Genomic DNA, 19,073 nt, shown 5'->3' with positions numbered 1-19,073 from the left:
ATGAGTCTCTATTTTTTTCTCTTCTCATAATGCCCAAATCTAGTTTGGCATCATGAATTTTAGAATTTATTTTGTTTCAGTATTTTGTGAAAGAAGTTTTTGTATGACTATTACCCCATTGTTATACATTTGGTAGAATTTGAAGGTGAAGCCATCTAGGCTTAGATATTTATTTTTGTAGAGGTTTTTAATACCAAGTTAAATTTTGTTGATATAGAGCTATTTAACTTCTCTTTTTCAGCTTATGTCAATTTTGAATTTCAGGAGGTCTGTCCATTTCAAGTAGATTGTCAAGTTTATAGACATAAAAAAATAATTGTATAATCTCTATTTTTTGAATGTCCCTTGGACAGAGGAGCCTGGCAGGCTACAGTCAATATGGTCTCAGAGTTGGACACAACTGAAGCAATTTAGCACATAGGCATACACAAGATTTCTGATATTTTTGCCTCTTTATTGATCATATCTATTTACTTTTTAGTTATTTTTTTTCTTTCTTAGTGATGCTATAGTTATCCTTTAAGAGTTTACATTGTTGTCTTCTTCACAGGTAGAGTAGATTCATCCCCTTTATTCATTAAAGGATAAGCTGAGGAGGGTCAGGCATAGACTCCACGCCTCTGGTTTACCTCAACTGTTAAGGTATAACCTTCAGAAATTCTGTGAGTCCTTCATGTTCACTGGGGTTCCTTCCAAACCATATTCCTTAAATCCCCAGGACTGAAAGAGTTCACAATTTCTGCTCTGCTTTTAAGAAACTTTCCGTTCAATTTCATAGCTTTCACCTTTGAATGGCTCCAGACTGCAGCCAACTTCTTGAGGGGAAAATGGAGCTAGTAACTGAGAACTCACCCTGCTTTTTTGACCAGGATCCTCATTCTTACAGTTTCTCACACTGTTTCACAAAACCTCTCAAATCCTTTGCTTGTTTCTCTGTATCTTCACATTGTCCCTCAGCTAAGGGAGCTCTGTCCTCACCCCCTTGCATAGCACAGAGACATGACAAACGTCTCAGGAAACGTGCAGCTGCCGTTGGACACGAAGTCATTTCACTTCCTTGTGCTCAACTGTTGGCGCCTTGTTTGTGACCCTGTCTCGTCAAAACCTGCTTGCTTCAGCTGATGTGTGATGCCTCCAGACAGACAGATAATTAAATAATTTAAAAGAATATGTCTGTACGCCTATATATGCATAAGTACGTATGTACTTACTTACACACACTTTAATTTTTTCCTATGGAAAATACTTTTAATTTCTGCCTTATGGTAGTTACTTGGTGCAGTTCTTACTTATATTCAAAAAGTCCCAATCTAACAATATTAATGTATGTTCAAGGATAAAAGTTTATTGTGATCTGATTAGTTTCAGAAGCAAAACTTGAAGTTAATATTTTGATGAATATGCACTTAACTTTTGATTCTTTGTTGTACAAGGTCAACATATGAGTGTCCTAAAGACATCTATACATCTGTTATTGAAGATATAAAATACCAGATAATTCTCATCAGATTTTAGACAAAGAAAATGCTTTCTTTTTTCTGTTGGTATTATGTGAGTCTTTTGTATTAAAGACTTGCTAGAAAGTAAGATTGCCATAATTCACTTTGATTCCATTTTCGTAGACCGGTGGGAGACATTGAGTTGATATTTAGGTTTCAGAGTTAATACTTATGGTGACTAATGATTTTTAGTAAATTTAGCTATACACATTTCTTTTTATTATTTTTGCTTTTCATTTAGTCCTTATTTTCAAAGTATTTTCTCCAACCTTGATATTATAATCAGTGTGATTGCAATTTACTTTATGAACCTGTGTGAGAGCATTTTAAAACAATTTGACATTGGTTACATAGAAAATATGTATCTTTAGTCTCCCCAAAATTACACTAAATAAATTTAATATATTGCATTACATTTTTCAAACTTTCAACAGAAACATTCATTATAAAAATATAAATTAGAATATTTCAAAGACTTAGACTAATTTGGAAAAAAAAATTTCAAATTATCTAAATAACCAGAAAAGAAAGGAGAATGTGAAAGCCGCTTAGTTGTCTCTGACTCTTGGTGACCCTATGGACTATAGAGTTTATGGAATTCCCCAGGCCAGAATACTGGAGTAGGCAGCCTTTTCCTTCTCCAGGGGATCTTCCCAAACCAGGTCTGGTGCACTGCAGGTGGATTCTTTACCAATTGTGCTATCAGGGAAGCCCAAATAACCAGAGGCAAAATAATTAGAAGTTTTTATTGGCTTCTTACAAATAAATGTAAAATGCCATTCAGAATAACTAGAAATAGAAAAATGATAAATGTAGTTTATATATACTTTCCTATCTAGATTTTAAACAAATGAAGATTATTTCTATTTTTTAAGGTAATCATGTTAGCAAAATCCCATATAGTATATTTGAATTGGGCAATTGTGTCTTTAAGAAAATTATCCTTGGCAGACTTATAGAAATGTTATCAAATTTAGGCATTAAAAGTAGAATGTTTTCTTGTTCCCTGAGTAGTTCCAGCAAGTAGCTTATCATATCCTTATTATCTTTTTATTTGTTTGTTGTTTCTTAACACCCTTAAACGCTAATTAATAAAGCAGTACATCTATACTTGTTTGTTCTTTTTATTGTTAGACTTTTGTGTATCCCTGTGGCAATTTCCTACTATAAAAGGCTAAAAGTGATGATTCGTTTTCACAGACGTTATGTGTAGTATTTTCTAGAAGATACAAGCTTCTACATAAAGTCCTGACTGAGTAGAATTTGTTAGTCTTTGCTTTCTTATATTTTAGCTATTCATCATATGTGTATATTTAAATCAAACTCAATTAAGTGGAAATAAATTAAAAATTCAGTTCTGTGTTGCTAGCTACATTTCAAGCGCTCATTAACAAGAGGTGGCTGACTGTTATTACATAGGATAACACATACGTGGAACATTTTTATCATCAGAGAAAGTTATATTGGATAGCACATGACTCTCTCTATATAATTTTTGTTGGAAGGTTTCTATTTAAAACTATAACTTTTCATGACAGTATTATATAAAATATAATTTGCCTGCTCTTTCCCTCTATGTTTAACTGACAGTTCTTTAGATTAAGAATATATTTATAAAATTCCCATAAAAGAAACAAAATCACTCTTGTGAGTTTCTGTTCTAAAAATATTTTATTTAAGAGTAATCATTCAGAACTGGGAGGTGGATTCCTTATATAATATTATTTATTTATTTATAGGCTGTGCTGCGTCTTTGCTCCTGCATGAGCTTTTCTCTAGTTGTGGCAAGTGGGGGCTACTCTCTAATTGTGATAAATGAGCTGAGTTTCTTATTGCAGTGCTTTTCTTGTTGCAGAGCATGGGCTCTGGGGAGTATGGGTTTTAGGAGTTGAAGCACATGGACTCAATTGTTGCAACTCCTGGGCTCTAGAGCATAGAATCAATAATTGTGACATATGGGCTTAGTTGCTCCATGGCATGTGGGATTCTCCTGGATCAGGGATTGAACCCTAGTCTCCTGCACTGGCAGGCAGATTCTTTACCACTGAGCCACCAGGGAAGACCTAACATTTTTTTCAAGTCTCAAATTTCAAAGGAATATATTTCTTTAGCATAGGTATGTTGTATAAATTTTATACTCTTGGAAAGGTCTCAAGATTAATATTTATCAGTTTAGGAACAGGATGCATGTCTACATGTAGAAAACAACTTTATTTATGTTAATTAAGATGTAGAGAAGCAAAAGGCAAAGGAGAAAAGGAAAGATATAACCATCTGAATACAGAGTTCCAAGAATAGTAAGGAGAGATAAGAAACCTATCTTAAGTGATCAATGAAAAAAAATAGAGGAAAATAGATTGGGAAAGATGACAGATCTCTTCAAGAAAATTAGAGATAGCAGGGGAACGTTTCATGCAAAGATGGGCACAATAAAGAACAGAAATAGTACGGACCTAACAGAAGCAGGGAGAAGGCAATGGCACCCCACTCCAGTACTCTTGCCTGGAAAATCCCATGGACGGAGAAGCCTGGTGAGCTGCAGTCCATGGGGTCACACAGAGTCAGACACAACTGAAGGAACTTAGCACCAGCAGCAGCAACAGAAGCAGAAGATATTAAGAAGAAGTGGCATGAATACACAGAACTATATGAAAAATATCTTAATGACCGAGATAACCACTGCGGTGTGATCACTCACCTAGAGCTAGACATCCTGCAGTGAAAGGTCAAGTGGGCCTTAGAAAGCATCACTATGAACAAAGCTAGTGGAGGTGAAGGAATTCCAGCAAAGTTATTTCAAATCACAAAAGACCATGCTGTTAAAGTGCTGCACTCAGTATGCTAGCAAATTTGGAAAATTCAGCAGTTGCCACAGGACTGGAAAAGGTCAGTTTTCATTCCAATCCCAAAAAAAGGCAGTGCCAAAGAATGTTCAAACTACTGCACAATTGCACTCATCTCACACACTACCAAAGTAATGCTCAAAATTCTCCAAGCTAGGCTTCAACAGTATGTGAGGTGAGAACTTCCAGATGTTCAAGCTGGATTTAGAAAAAGCAGAGAAACCAGAGATCAAATTGCAAACATCCATTGGATCTTAGAAAAACAGGAGAATTCCTGAAAACATCTACTTCTACTTTATTGTGACTATGCTAAAGCCTTTTCTAACAATCTGTGGAAAATTCTTATAGAGATGGGAATACCAGACCACCACACCTGCCTCTTGAGAAATCTGTATGCAGGTCAGGAAGCAACAGTTAGAACTGGACATGGAACAACAGACTGGTTCCAAATAGGAAAGGAGTACATCAAGGCTGTATGCTGTCACCCTGCTTATTTAACTTCTATGCAGAGTACATCATGTGAAATGCCAGGCTGGATGAAGCCCAAGCTGGAATCAAGATTACCAGGAGAAATATCAATAACCTCAGATATGCAGATGTCACCACCCTTATGGCAGACAGTGAAGAAGAACTAAAGAGCCCCTTGATGAAAGTAAAAGAGGAGAGTGAAAAAGATGGCTTAAAACTCAACATTCAAAAAACTAAGATCATGTCATCTGGTCCCATTACTTCATGGCAAATAGATACAGGGAAACAGTGGAAACAGTAACAGACTATTTTCTTGGGCTCCAAAATCACTGCAAATGGTGACTGCAGCCATAAAATTAAAAGACAGTTGCTCCTTGGAAGAAAAGCTATAACCAACCTAGAGAGCATATTAAAAAGCAGGGCCGTTACTTTGCCAGCAAATGTCTGTCTAGCCAAAGCTATGGTTTTTCCAGTAGTTATGTATGTATGAGAGCTGGACCATAAGGAAAGCTGAGCACTGAAAAATTGATGCTTTTAAATTGTGGTGTGGGAGAAGAATATTGACAGTCCCTTGGACTGCAAGGAGATCAAACCAGTCCATCCTAAAGGAAATCAGTCCTGAATATTCATTGGAAGTACTGATGCTGAAGCTCCAATACTTCGATCACTTGATGCGAAAAGACCCTGATGCTGGGAAAGATTGAAGGCAGGAGAAAAAGGGGACAACAGAGGATGAGATGGTTGCATGGTATCACTGACTCGATGGATATGAGTTTGAACAAGCTCCAAGAGTTAGGGATGGACAGGAAAGCCTGGCATGCTGCAGTCCATGGGGTCACTAGAGTCAGTACAGCTGAGTCTCTAACTGAACTGAACTGAATTTTGGATAATTCATCTGAAAGTGATTTTGAGGTATTGTTAAAATTTACAGAATATCTGTAAAATAAAATCATATCTATTTGTATGGTATTTTCTTCAATTTCCCATTAAAATATCTGTTAATTAAAATAGATAGGGTTCTTTTCTCTTCCTCTACATTTCACTGAGAGAAGATTTCATTATTTGTTCATTCAGACATTTTGTCCACTGAAAACATTTTGAAAGCCCTGAGAAATAATTGTATAACTAAGTGGCATAACTAGCCAGATGTAGAACTATGTTTTGGAAGTCTTTTAATTCTGTATGTAGGTTAAGATGTGTAAATATATACAGATACACGTACATACATATGGAATTGAACATAAGATGAACTTAGAGCCATATGAAAGTATATGTAAAAGATAAAGTTCAGTTCAGTCACTCAGTAGTGTCTGACTCTTCGGGACCCCATAAATCGCAGCACGCCAGGCCTTCCTGTCCATCACCAACTCCCAGAGTTCACTCAGACTCACATCCATCAAGTCAGTGATGCCATCCAGCCATCTCATCATCTGTCGTCACCTTCTCCTCCTGCCCCCAATCCCTCCCAGCATCAGAGTCTTTTCCAGAGTCAACTCTTCGCATGAGGTGGCCAAAGTACTGCAGTTTCAGCTTTATCATCATTCTTTCCAAAGGAATCTCAAGGTTGATCTCCTTCAGAATGGACTGGTTGGATCTCCTTGCAGTCCAAGGGACTCTCAAGAGTCTTCTCCAACACCACAGTTCAAAAGCATCAATTCTTCGGTGCTCAGCCTTCTTCACAGTCCAACTCACACATCCATACATGACCATTGGAAAAACCATAGCCTTGACTAGATGGACGTTTGTTGGCAAAGTAATGTCTGTGCTTTTCAATATGCTATCTAGGTTGGTCATAACTTTCCTTCCCAGGAGTAAGCGTCTTTTAATTTCATGGCTGCAGTCACCATCTGCAGTTATTTGGGAGCCCCCAAAAATAAAGTCTGACACTGTTTCCACTGTTTGCCCATCTATTTCCCATGAAGTGATGGGACCTGATGCCATGATCTTTGTTTTCTGAATGTTGAGTTTTAAGCCAGCTTTTTCACTCTCCTCTTTCACCTTCATCAAGAAGCTTTTTGCTCCTCTTCACTTTCTGCCATAAGGGTGGTGTCATCTGCATATCTGAGGTTATTGATATTTCTCCTGGTAATCTTGATTCCAGCTTGGGCTTCATCCAGCCTGGCATTTCACATGATGTACTCTGCATAGAAGTTAAATAAGCAGGGTGACAGCATACAGCCTTGATGTACTCCTTTCCTATTTGGAACCAGTCTGTTGTTCCATGTCCAGTTCTAACTGTTGCTTCCTGACCTGCATAGAGGTTTCTCCAGAGGCGGGTCAGGTAGTCTGGTATTCCCATCTCTTTCAGAATTTTCCAGTTTATTTTGATCCACACAGTCAAAGGCTTTGGCATAGTCAATAAAGCAGAAATAGATGTTTTTCTGAAACTCTCTTGCTTTTTCCATGATCCAGCGGATGTTGGCAATTTGATGTCTGGTTCCTCTTCCTTTTCTAAAACCAGCTTGAACAACTGGAAGTTCACGGTTCATGTATTGCTGAAGCCTGGCTTGGAGAATTTTGAGCATTACTTTACTAGCGTGTGAGGATGAGTGCAATTGTGCGGTAGTTTGAGCATTCTTTGGCATTGCCTTTCTTTGGGATTGGAATGAAAACTGACCATTTCCAGTCCTGTGGCCACTGCTGAGTTTTCCAAATTTGCTGGCAAATTGAATGCAGCACTTTCACAGCATCATCTTTCAGGATTTGGAATAGGTCAACTGGAATTCCATCACCTCCACTAGCTTTGTTCGTAGTGATGCTTTCTAAGGCCCACTTAACTTCACATTCCAGGATGTCTGGCTCTAGGTCAGTGATCACACCATCATGATTATCTGGATTGTGAAGATCTTTTTTGTACAGTTCTTCTGTGTATTCTTGCCACCTCTTCTTAATATCTTCTGCTTCTGTTAGGTCCATACCATTTCTGTCCTTTATCGAGCCCATCTTTGCATGAAATATTCCCTTGGTATCTTTAATTTTCTTGAAGAGATCTCTAGTCTTTCCCATTCTGTTGTTTTCCTCTATTTCTTTGCATTGATTACTGAGGAAGGCTTTCTTATCTCTTCTTGGTATTCTTTGGAACTCTACATTCAGATGCTTATATCTTTCCTTTTCTCCTTTGCTTTTTGCTTCTCTTCTTTTCACAGCTATTTGTAAGGCCTCCTCAGACAGCCATTTTGCTTTTTGCATTTCTTTTCCATGGGGATGGTCTTGATCCCTGTCTCCTGTACAATGTCATGAACCTCAGTCCGTAGTTCATCAGGCACTCTATCAGATCTAGTTCCTTAAATCTATTTCTCACTTCCACTGTATAATCATAAGAGATTTGATTTAGGTCATACCTCAATGGTCTAGTGGTTTTCCCTACTTTCTTCAATTTAAGACTGAATTTGGCAATAAGAAGTTCATGATCTGAGCCATAGTCAGCTCCTGGTCTTGTTTTTGTTGACTGTATAGAGCTTCTCCATCTTTGGCTGCAAAGAATATAATCAATCTGATTTCGGTGTTGACCATCTGGTGATCTCCATGTGTAGATCATGTTGTGTTGTTGGAAGAGGGTGTTTGTTATGACCAGTGCATTTTCTTGGCAAAACTCTATTAGTCTTTGCCCTGCTTCATACCGTCCATATTCCAAGGCCAAATTTGCCTGTTACTCCAGGTATTTCTTGACTTCCTAGTTAGAATTCCACTCCCCTGTAATGAAAAGGACATCTTTTGGGGGTGTTAGTTCTAAAAGGTCTTGTAGGTCTTCATAGAACCATTCAACTTCAGCTTCTTCAGCATTCCTGGTTGGGGCATAGACTTGGATTACTGTGATATTGAATGGTTTGCCTTGGAAATGAACAGAGATCATTCTGTCGTTTTTGAGATTGCATCCAAGTACTGCCTTTCAAACTCTTTTGTTGACCATGATGGCTACTCTTTCTTCTGATGGATTCCTGCCCTCAGTAGTAGATATAATGGTCATCTGAGTTAAATTCACCCATTCCAGTCCATTTTAGTTCACTGATTCCTAGAATGTCAACGTTCACTCTTGCCATCTCCTGTTTGATCACTTCCAATTTGCCTTGATTCATGGACCTGACATTCCATGTTCCTATGCAATATTGCTCTTTAAAGGATTGGACCTTGCTTCTATCACCAGTCACATCCTCATCTGGGTATTGTTTTTGCTTTGGCTCCATCCCTTCATTCTTTCTGGAGTTATTTCTCCACTGATCTCCAGTAGCATATTGGGCACCTACTGACCTGGGGAGTTTCTCTTTCAGTATCCTATCATTTTGCCTTTTCATACTGTTCATGGGGTTCTCAAGGCAAGAATATTGAAGTGGTTTGCCATTCCCTTCTCCAGTGGACCACATTCTATCTGACCTGTCCACCATGACTTGCCAATCTTGGGTTGCCCCACGGGCATGGCTTAGTTTCATTGAGTTAGACAAGGCTGTGGTCCTAGTGTGATTAGATTGACTAGTTTTCTGTGATTATGGTTTCAGTGTGTCTGCCCTCTGATGCCCTCTTGCAACATCTACCGTCTTATTTGGGTTTCTCTTACCTTGGACGTGGGGTATCTCTTCACAGCTGCTCCAGCAAAGCGCAGCCATTGCTCCTTACCTTGGACGAGGGGTTTCTCCTCACCACCGCCCTTCCTGACCTTCAACGTGGGATAGCTCCTCTAGGCCCTCCTTCGCCTGCAGCCACTGCTCCTTGGAGGTGGGGTTGCTCCTCCTGGCTGCCGCCCTTGGTCTCAGGTGTGAGGTAGGTCCTCCAGGCTGCAGACTCTGGGCTCGGGCATGAGGTAGGTCCTCCCAGCCACAGTCCCTGGCCTCGGGTGTGGGGTAGGTCCCCCCAGCCCGGCCTTATCTTTTTAACTTTTAAAAGATAAAGTTAGACAGATAGATTGATAGATATAGAGATAGACACAATATCTTTAGATATATATGTAAATCTTAGCAGATTGTCTGACACACACAGAAAAGCTCCAAATAATTTTAGCTCTTATTATGTTACAAACTGAGAATTCACAGATGAGTTTATTTGCAGGTGTTTAATATGACAATCTTATAGATATGAAAAGTTGATTTGAGATCAGTACCTAAGAATGTGTCCAACAGTTTCTTAAAAATTGAACAATGACAGTGAGACAAGAAAAAGGAGTAAATCTATGGGAGTACTGACAGCTTACAGTGAATGGTGTTGGTTTGGTGATCTCTAAAGAAGAAGATTTAGCTTTAAGACCAGGGGCCAGGCTTGATCACTCAAGAGCTTTCGTGTAGCAGCGTTTTATTAAAGTGAAAAGGGGACAGAGAAGCTTCTGAAATCCACATCAGAAGTGGGACGGAGAGTGCCCCCTTTGCTACTTTTAGCAAGCTGTTTTACGTCTGTTGGAAAGCTATTAATCAGGTGAGAGGCACCTCAAGGCTGAAGGAGTTTCACCAGGCCCCTCTCCCACAATATGCATTTTTGAGATAGGATGGCACAAGTGTGTCATCCCCCAGCCATAAAACAATTGATATGAATACCGCTTTGTTGAGCTATTATCAGCCCAAGGTTTGAGAAAAGAAAAAAAGATAGTCTTAGGTGGAACTATTTTAAAGAAAGGCAAATTCCAAAGCAAATACATAGTTTCATTAACATAGCTTAAGAAAAGCATTTCCGTAGAGAGATTGCTTCCTCCTGCTATTTAAGAGAGAGATAAAAAAAAAAAAAAAATAGGCTGACACTTGCAGCCTATTTCCTCGGTTTGGAGACCCCTAGCCTTCCTGCCCAGAGAAGGCAATAGCACCCCACTCCAGTACTCTTTCCTGGAAAATCCCATGGGCAAAGGAGCCTGGTGGGCTGCAGTCCATGGGATAGCTAAGAGTTGAACATGACTGAGCGACTTCACTTTCACTCTTCACTTTCATGCATTGGAGAAGAAAATGGCAACCTGCTCCAGTGTTCTTGACTTGAGAATCCCAGGGACGGGGGAGCCTGGTGGGCTGCCGTCTATGGGGTCGCACAGAGTCAGACATGACTGAAGCAACTTAGCAGCAGCAGCCTTCCTGCCTGTTACCCTCTCAGTACTATGTAATCCATTTTATCCATTCAAGGTGAGGTCTCTGAGGGAAAGTCAAATATGAGCTAGAGCAAATACTTCTTTATATTATTAGTAAGATAAAAAGAGGCTTGATTTATATTTAATTAAATTCTTCAAATGATACAAACAGTTGGTATTAATTCCAACACACCCCTTTTTGGTATATCTTCAGAAACAGGTTAAAAAATATATATCACCTTCTTTCTAACACTTGTTTTTCATTCTGTGTCTCTTACTCAGTGGTATAAATATTCTTTCTTTTCCATATTAATATATTAATCTCTAAGTTTTATTGCATCTGTGTTCTAAACCTCTCTGGAATCTGTCTTGACCCCTTCATCCTCACTGCCTTTCTGTTTTAAAAATAAATCTCTTGTCTTGTTTGAGACCAAATATTAGCAGAAAGTCCACACTTCTAAGAAAGACTTGCTCCCTCTCAAGTTCCTTCATTTGAATGAGTGTATCAGATAAACATATTTTGCATTATCTACTCTGTTCTATCACTGCAGTGGACTTGGGTTTGGAATGACAAACTCCTGAGAAACAGTGAGCTTTTCCCAGCTACAAGTTTATTTTTGAATAACATGGAATAAACAGCATCCTTTACAGAACAATAGCAAAACGGAGTTCCTATGTCTTCTGATTCTAGACACCACTTTGATTATCTAGTCAGCCCATATTGGGGCATATGCGCAAAAAAGTGACAAGATTCAGTGGCTCAGTGGTAAAGAATCTGCCTGTAGTGCAAGAGACACAGGAGATGAGGGTTTGTTACCTGGGTCTGGAAGATCCCCTGGAGGAGGGGATGGCAACCCACTCCAGCATTCTTGCCTGGAGAATCCCATGGACAGAGGAGCCTGGTGGGCTACAGTCCATGGGGTCACAAAGAGTCAGACACGCCTGAGCACACACATGTGTGGATAGCCACAATCTATGTAATCTCAGAGACATCCCAAATATCTCTAATTGTATTCTAAAATAATTTGTCTTTAAGTCTGCATTCTCAAAAGAGTGTAAAGAATGTGGAAATTGCAAGGCAGGGTCTAAACTACCAGGCAAAAAATTGATTTTCCTTGTTGCATTACTAGAGGTCAGATAACATTCCAAAAATATTATCTACCTTTGTAAATACTTTTATCTGCATGTCATAGACAAATGTCAAGCACTTCTAAACTGATAACTTCAGTTGCTTTGGGGGTAGGAGGTGAGATTGAAAGGACAAGGATGGGAAGCTGCTTACTAAATACTTTAGACTAAATGAATAAATCAATAAATTAATATTATAATTACTACTATTACTATTATCACTGCTTAGGAGGGTTAACAGAGAAGGCAATGGCACCCCACTGCAGTACTCTTGCTTGGAAAATCCCATGGATCGAGGAGCCTGGTAGGCTGCAGTCCATGGGGTTGCAAAGAGTCGGATATGACTGAGTTACTTCACTTTCACTTTTCACTTTCATGCACTGGAGAAGGAAATGGCAACCCACTCCAGTGTTCTTGCCTGGAGAATCCCAGAGATGGGGGAGCCTGGTGGGCTGCCGTCCATGGGGTCGCACAGAGTCGGACACGACTGAAGTGACTTAGCAGTGGCAGGAGGGTTAAAGCCCTCAGGTTGATTTATCAGATATTAATAATAAATAAATTCATATTTAAAAACATAAAAAATAAGTTCAAGTAGAAAAGAAATAGTGGCGCATATTATTTTGGAAACAGATTATTTAAAATCCATTTTTCCTGTGTTAGAATTTTCAGGGAGATACACTATGTAATATCAGAGTTTGGCCATTCTTAACTAGTTGTTATACTACCTTGAGCCTATCCAATATGGTGATAGCCTGGTTAAGTAAAAGTAAGTACAACCATATTCAACTGAAGCTGTGGTACATATACACAATGGAGTATTACTCAGCCATTAAAAATAATACATTTGAATCAGTTCTAAGGAGTGGATGAAACTGGAGCCTATTATACAGAGTGAAGTAAGCCAGAAAGAAAAACACCAATACAGTATACTAATGCATATATATGGAATTTAGAAAAATGGTAACAATAACCCTGTGTACAAGACAGCAAAAGAGACACTGATATATAGAACAGTCTTATGGACTCTGTGGGAGAGGGAGAGGGTGGGAAGATTTGGGAGAATGGCATTGAAACATGTATAATATCATGTATGAAATGAGTTGCCAGTTCAGGTTCGATGCATGATACTGGATGCTTGGGGCTGGTGCACTGGGACGACCCAGAGGGATGGTATGGGGAGGGAGGAGGGAGGAGGGTTCAGGATGGGGAACACATGTATACCTGTGGCGGATTCATTTCGATGTTTGGCAAAACTAATACAATATTGTAAAGTTTAAAAATAAAACCAGGTTCAATGCACGATGCTGGATGCTTGGGGCTGGTGTACTGGGACGACCCATAGGGATGGTGTGGGGAGGGAGGAGGGAGGAGGGTTCAGGATGGGGAACACATGTATACTAATTAAATAATTTTCTATTAAAGTAAAAAAATAAATAAAAATAAAATAAAATTAAACTAAAATAAATAAATAAATAAACTGCCCAATAAAAAGAAAAAAAAATTTAAAAAAAAATAAATAAATAAAAGAGAGAACTTGTCAATAGTACAAGCATCCTGGTATTGAATAAAGAAATTCATGCAATTTTTCTAGGGCATAGGTGACATTGAAACGACAAGGATGGGAAGCTGCTAGCTAAATATTTTAGACTAAATGCATAAATCAATAAATTAATGTCATAATTATTACTATTAATTCTAAGGCTGGTGTTCTCAGCCTTAGAATTCCAATTTTATAACCATTGTTTCCTCTTTCTCTCTGATACATGTATAAAGTTCATCCACATTCCAAAGTTGGAAAACTGTTTTTAAATTAACAAATTATTTGCCATTTAATATCAACAATATCTTCAGATCTCATTTTTTGTTTAATTCATAAAATATTGTATGTTATTGTTGTTCAGTCACTAAGTTGTGTCTGGCTCTTTGTTACTCCATGGGCTCCATGTGGCTCCAGAAGCATGCCAGGCTTGTCTGTCCTTCCCTATCTCCTGGAGTTTGCTCAAACTCATGTCCACTGAGTCAGTGATGCAACCCAACCATTTCATACTCTGCCACTCCCTTCTCCTCCTCCCCTCAATCTTTCCCAGCATCAGGATCTTTTCCAATGAGTAAGCTCTTCCAATCAAGTGGCCAAAGTACTCAAAATACAATAGGATACAGTATATATACAGTCATTTCCAACTCTTTGCAACCCCATGGACTGTAGCCCGCCAGGCTCCCCTGTTCATGGGGATTCTCCAGGCAAAAATACTGGACTGGGTTGCCAAGCCCTCCTCCAGGGGATTTTCCCAACCCAGGGATCAAACCCAGATCTCCCACACTGCAGGTGGATTCTTTACCATCTGAGCCACCAGGGAAGCTCATATGTATGTGTGTGTGTGTGTGTGTGTGTGTGTATATATATATATATATATTTCCCCCCCCCATGGAAAAAACATATATTGAGTTCAGAAAATATAATGAATTCAGAGAACATTGATTATTGAACTTTTCTTCAGTGGAATCTGGAGTTGCTACACAAAATACTTATATTATGGTATTTACTGTCACAATGGTGTATTATAAAGATAGGGAACACTAGAAAATATCTTAACTATAAAACTATATAGAAGCTCATAATCCATTAACAAAGTTAGAACATGCAGTAGAGAAAATATAATCTTTGAGAAAAAAAATTAGGAGAGACAGTCTCATAGGTAGCAGAATTTACTTATATTAACATACTCCAGATTAAAGGCTGTTTATCTCTGATTCTGGAGATTTCAATAGTTATGAAAGCCATAAAGTCTGCCCCAAAAGCAGGAAAATGATTATCAGGTGTGATTGGATTATTGGATACTACTGGGGGAAATTTCTAGGAGGAAATCTACTTCTTATACTTTACAGAATTTGACTGATACAGAACATTGAAATTAGATTCAACCAGGAAAAGACCAGGAAAATTTAGAGCATGTGTATGTGAATGAAGTACTTACTCATATGAATATGTTTTTGCTATTTTACCAATTCAGTAGTTAAAAAATAGAATGTCTCTGACCTACAAGAACTGATTTTAAAGATGGCCAAACAATTGTGTTATGGAGATCTCAATTCTAAGTATAGGCTTGGACTTATTTAAGGCATTGATGCAGTCTGCATTCAATTATATATCAATGCTTTGTCATTTCATATAGAACTTACAAATAAAGTGGGAAGTCAAGAGTCAGGAGTCCTATAATCATACTGTATAAGCTAGATGTTTAATATTTCTCTGTCTCATTTTCACCATCTGGCAATTCTATCACCCACATTTTAAATCAACTAATTATGTAAAACGATCAGAATTATGGATCGTAAGTGTTAGATAAGTGTTACTATTATTTTTATATTTTGCATTGCATAATCAATTAATTATATAGTTATTTATAATGGATAGAACTCAAAGTTAAATGTGTTTAGTATGTAGATATTTAAAAATACATTTGTCTTAGTTGTTTTTCCTCCAAACTTTCTATCAAGAAACAGAAGCAGAGGCGAATATAATAAGTAAAGCCCTGTTTGGATATTTTACCAAAAGTAGATAATGTTAGGTAAAAACAGTTTGAAAAGCATGCAATTTGAGTACCTAATAGTGTTTGGAAAGCATTCAATATATATTTCCCATTATGTTAGTCACTTTCCTCTTTCAGCCATTTTTAAAATTAGTTAGCAATTTGATTATCTTCTTAGCAATAACCACTCCAAATTTATCTTTTTTCTGTAGATTTTCCTCAGAGAGTGTCTTGTCTTTGATCTTTCCAGTCTGCTAGAGCTATGATGATAGCTCTAATTAATTTATCTAATGATAAATTATCATTTAATACTCTGCTTCTCATATGTGAGCCAAAATAAACATGGGGTTATGTGCTGCTCCTGCAAAGTCGCTTCAGTCGTGTCTGATTCTGTGAGACCCCATAGACGGCCTCCTACCAGGCTCCCCCGTTCCTGGGATTCTCCAGGCAAGAGCACTGGAGTGGGTTACCATTTCCTTCTCCAGTGCATGAAAGTGAAAAGTGAAAGTGAAGTCGCTCAGTCGTGTCCAACTCTTAGCAACCCCATGGACTGCAGCCCATCAGCCTCCTCCGTCCATGGGATTTTCCAGGCGAGAGTACTGGAGTGGGGTGCCATTAGTGCAAAAGATAGCAAAATTGTGCAGTAATATAGTCAAGAGCAAGCCAAGAAATTTCACCTAGAAACACATACCAGGATAAATAAAAGAAATGTAAATACACACATAGTAATGTGATATTGTTATAACAGTTTACTAAAGTATCATTATATACCATAAATTTTACTTTTTTTCAATGTTTATACACTCAGTGGTTCTCATATATTCAGAGTTGTGTAAACATCATCCATATCTAATTTTAGAACATTTCATCATCCTAAAACAAACTTCTGTATGTTAGAATTCACTGGAAAACAAACAGGTTACTTTCTGTCTCTATAAATTTGTCTCTTAAGGACATTTCATACAAGAGGAATCATACAATAGTTCTTCTTGACTATTGTTTGTTACTTTGCATGAAATTCTTAAAGTACATCCATGACATAGCATGTATCACCACTTCATTTCTTTTACTGATGAATAATATTCGATTGTATGAATATACCACATTTACTTACTCTTTATTCAGTTAATTGACATTTTTGCTTTTAGGGTATAATTAATAATTCTAAACTGAACATTCATGTACAATTTTTGAATGTTGATATGTTTCCATTACTCTTGGTTATCCTTTAGGAGTAGAATTTCTGACTTTAATGGTAATTCTATACTGAACATTTTGTAGAATTATTGAACTGTTTTCCAAAATGATGGCACCATTTACTTTCCCACTAGCAATGGATTTCAGTTTCAGTTTCTCCAAATTCTCACCAACAATGAAACCATTATATATTGTATGATTTAAATTATGTGATATTTTTAAAAAGGCAAAACTCTGGAAATGGTCAGAAGAAAAGTGGTTTCCGGCAATTGAGATTAGATGGTAGAAATGAATCAGTTCAGTTCAGTTCAGTTCAGTCACTCAGTCATGTCCGACTCTTTGCGACCCCATGAATTGCAGCACGCCAGGCCTCCCTGCCCATCACCAACTCCCGGAGTTCACTCAGACTTATGTCCATCGAGTCAGTGATGCCATCCAGCCATCTCATCCTCTGTCGTCCCCTTCTCCTCCTGCCCCCAATCCCTCCCAGCATCAGAGTCTTTTCCAATGAGTCAACTCTTCACATGAGGTGGCCAAAGTACTGGAGTTTCAGCTTTAACATCATTCCTTCCAAAGAAATCCCAGGGCTGATTTCCTTCAGAATGGACTGGTTGGATCTCCTTGCAGTCCAAGGGACTCTCACGAGTCTTCTCCAACACCACAGTTCAAAAGCATCAATTCTTCGGTGCTCAGCCTTCTTCATAGTCCAACTCTCACATTCATACATGACCACTGGAAAAACCATAGCCTTGACTAGACGGACCTTTGTTGGCAAAGTAATAGGCAGAGCATAGAAGGTTTTTGGAGAAGGCAATGGCAATCCACTCCAGTACTCTTGCCTGGAAAATCCCATGGACGGAGGAGCCTGGTAGGCTGCAGTCCATGGGGTCGTGAAGAGTTGTACACGACTGAGTGACTTCACTTTCACTTTTCACTTTCCTGCATTGGAGAAGGAAATGGCAACCCACTCCAGTGTTCTTGCCTGGAGAATCCCAGGGGCGGGGGAGCCTGGTGGGCTGCCGTCTATGGGGTCACACAGAGTCAGACAGGACTGAAGCGACTTAGCAGCAGCAGCAGAAGTTTTTTAGGGCAGAAAAAGGAGTCTGTATGATATTATAATGATGGATAAATGTCACTATACATTTGTCTAACCTGTAAACTGTGTCAAACAAATGTATAATGGCATATAGCCATCATTATAGTATTAGCACAAGTGTACATCAACTGATGAATGAATATACCATCAATTTATGAAAAGATATGGAAAAGCCTTAAATTCATATTACTAAGAGGGGGAAAAAGCAGTCTATAAACAACAATGGCTGTTTCTAGATATATAACATTCTGAAAAAAACAAAATTTGGGACACAGTCAAAATATCTTTAGTTTTGAGGAATTACTGGAAGATGAAGGAATAGGTAGATAATGAGAAGAGAGCAACATCAATAATTAGAACTTGATTTTAAAATTATATTTGTATGATTATTTTTATGGTAGTATAAAGATAAAGTGAGAATGTTTCTTATACAAACTGAATTTTGCCTAGCTTTTTTAACAAACAATGTGAAATACATTAAACTGAAAAGGATTCATAGCAGAAAAAGAAACAAATAAAGACTATTGAATGGGACATTTGACTGACAGTTCACAAAAGAGGATATTAAAATGATAAATGAACATATGAAAAAAAAAAACTACCCCTTTAGGTATCAATAAATACTAAAGAAACCCTCATTTTGATAACATAACAATAATGGCTAAACTTTAAATGACTTACAGGATAAAGTGCTAGTGAAGATACAAAACATTGGTTGGGATTTTAAATTAGCACCACAGTTCAGTGAGAAAATAAGACTATTCTGAACAATAAAATGTACAAAGTGATATAATTTGTAAGATTTCAAGATTAATGAAAAAAATCATATTTATAATAAAATTGTTGTCAAAGTAATTTGAATGTTGTAATAATCTTCAAGATCTCAATAGGTAAACACTTTGGAATGGTGCCATTCAACAGAACATTTTTGTGTTTATGAGACTGTTTGACTATATGTATCTACTGAATACTTGTACTGGTGCTAATGTGCCTGTGTGACTAAAATTTTCATTTATTTAAATATAAATGAAATATCCTTTGGCAATGGCACCCCACTCCAGTACTCTTAGCTGGAAAATCCCATGGATGGAGGAGCCTGGTAGGCTGCAGTCCATGGGGTCGCTAAGACTTGGGCACGACTGAGTGACTTCACTTTCACTTTTCACTTTCATGCATTGGAGAAGGAAATGGCAACCCACTCCAGTGTTCTTGCCTGGAGAATCCCAGGGACGGGGGAGCCTGGTGGGCTTCCGTCTATGGGGTCGCACAGAGTTGGAC

General features: G+C 38.1%; 1 long non-coding RNA gene across 19 annotated transcripts in view; it reads left to right on the top strand.

Moving 5' to 3' along the window:
* The window catches only part of LOC147355130 (uncharacterized), a 487,872-nt gene that overhangs the window by 304,924 nt on the left and 163,875 nt on the right, over nt 1-19,073 (top strand). Inside the window, exon 1 of one of the 19 annotated variants that reach the window (XR_015144256.1) lies at nt 9,375-9,565. The exons of the other annotated variants lie outside the window; for them this stretch is intronic. This is a non-coding gene — a long non-coding RNA (uncharacterized LOC147355130). Of the gene's footprint in view, nt 1-9,374; nt 9,566-19,073 lie in introns of those variants that run through there. 19 annotated transcript variants of the gene reach the window in all.

Source organism: Bos grunniens, chromosome 17 (genome assembly GCF_055505025.1).
Source record: "Bos grunniens cultivar Pamir isolate PY7600 chromosome 17, Bosgru_T2T1.0, whole genome shotgun sequence".
Taxonomy (NCBI): domain Eukaryota; kingdom Metazoa; phylum Chordata; class Mammalia; order Artiodactyla; family Bovidae; genus Bos; species Bos grunniens.
Note: the sequence above shows the minus strand (reverse complement) of the source record. Positions and strands in the feature narration are given on the sequence as shown.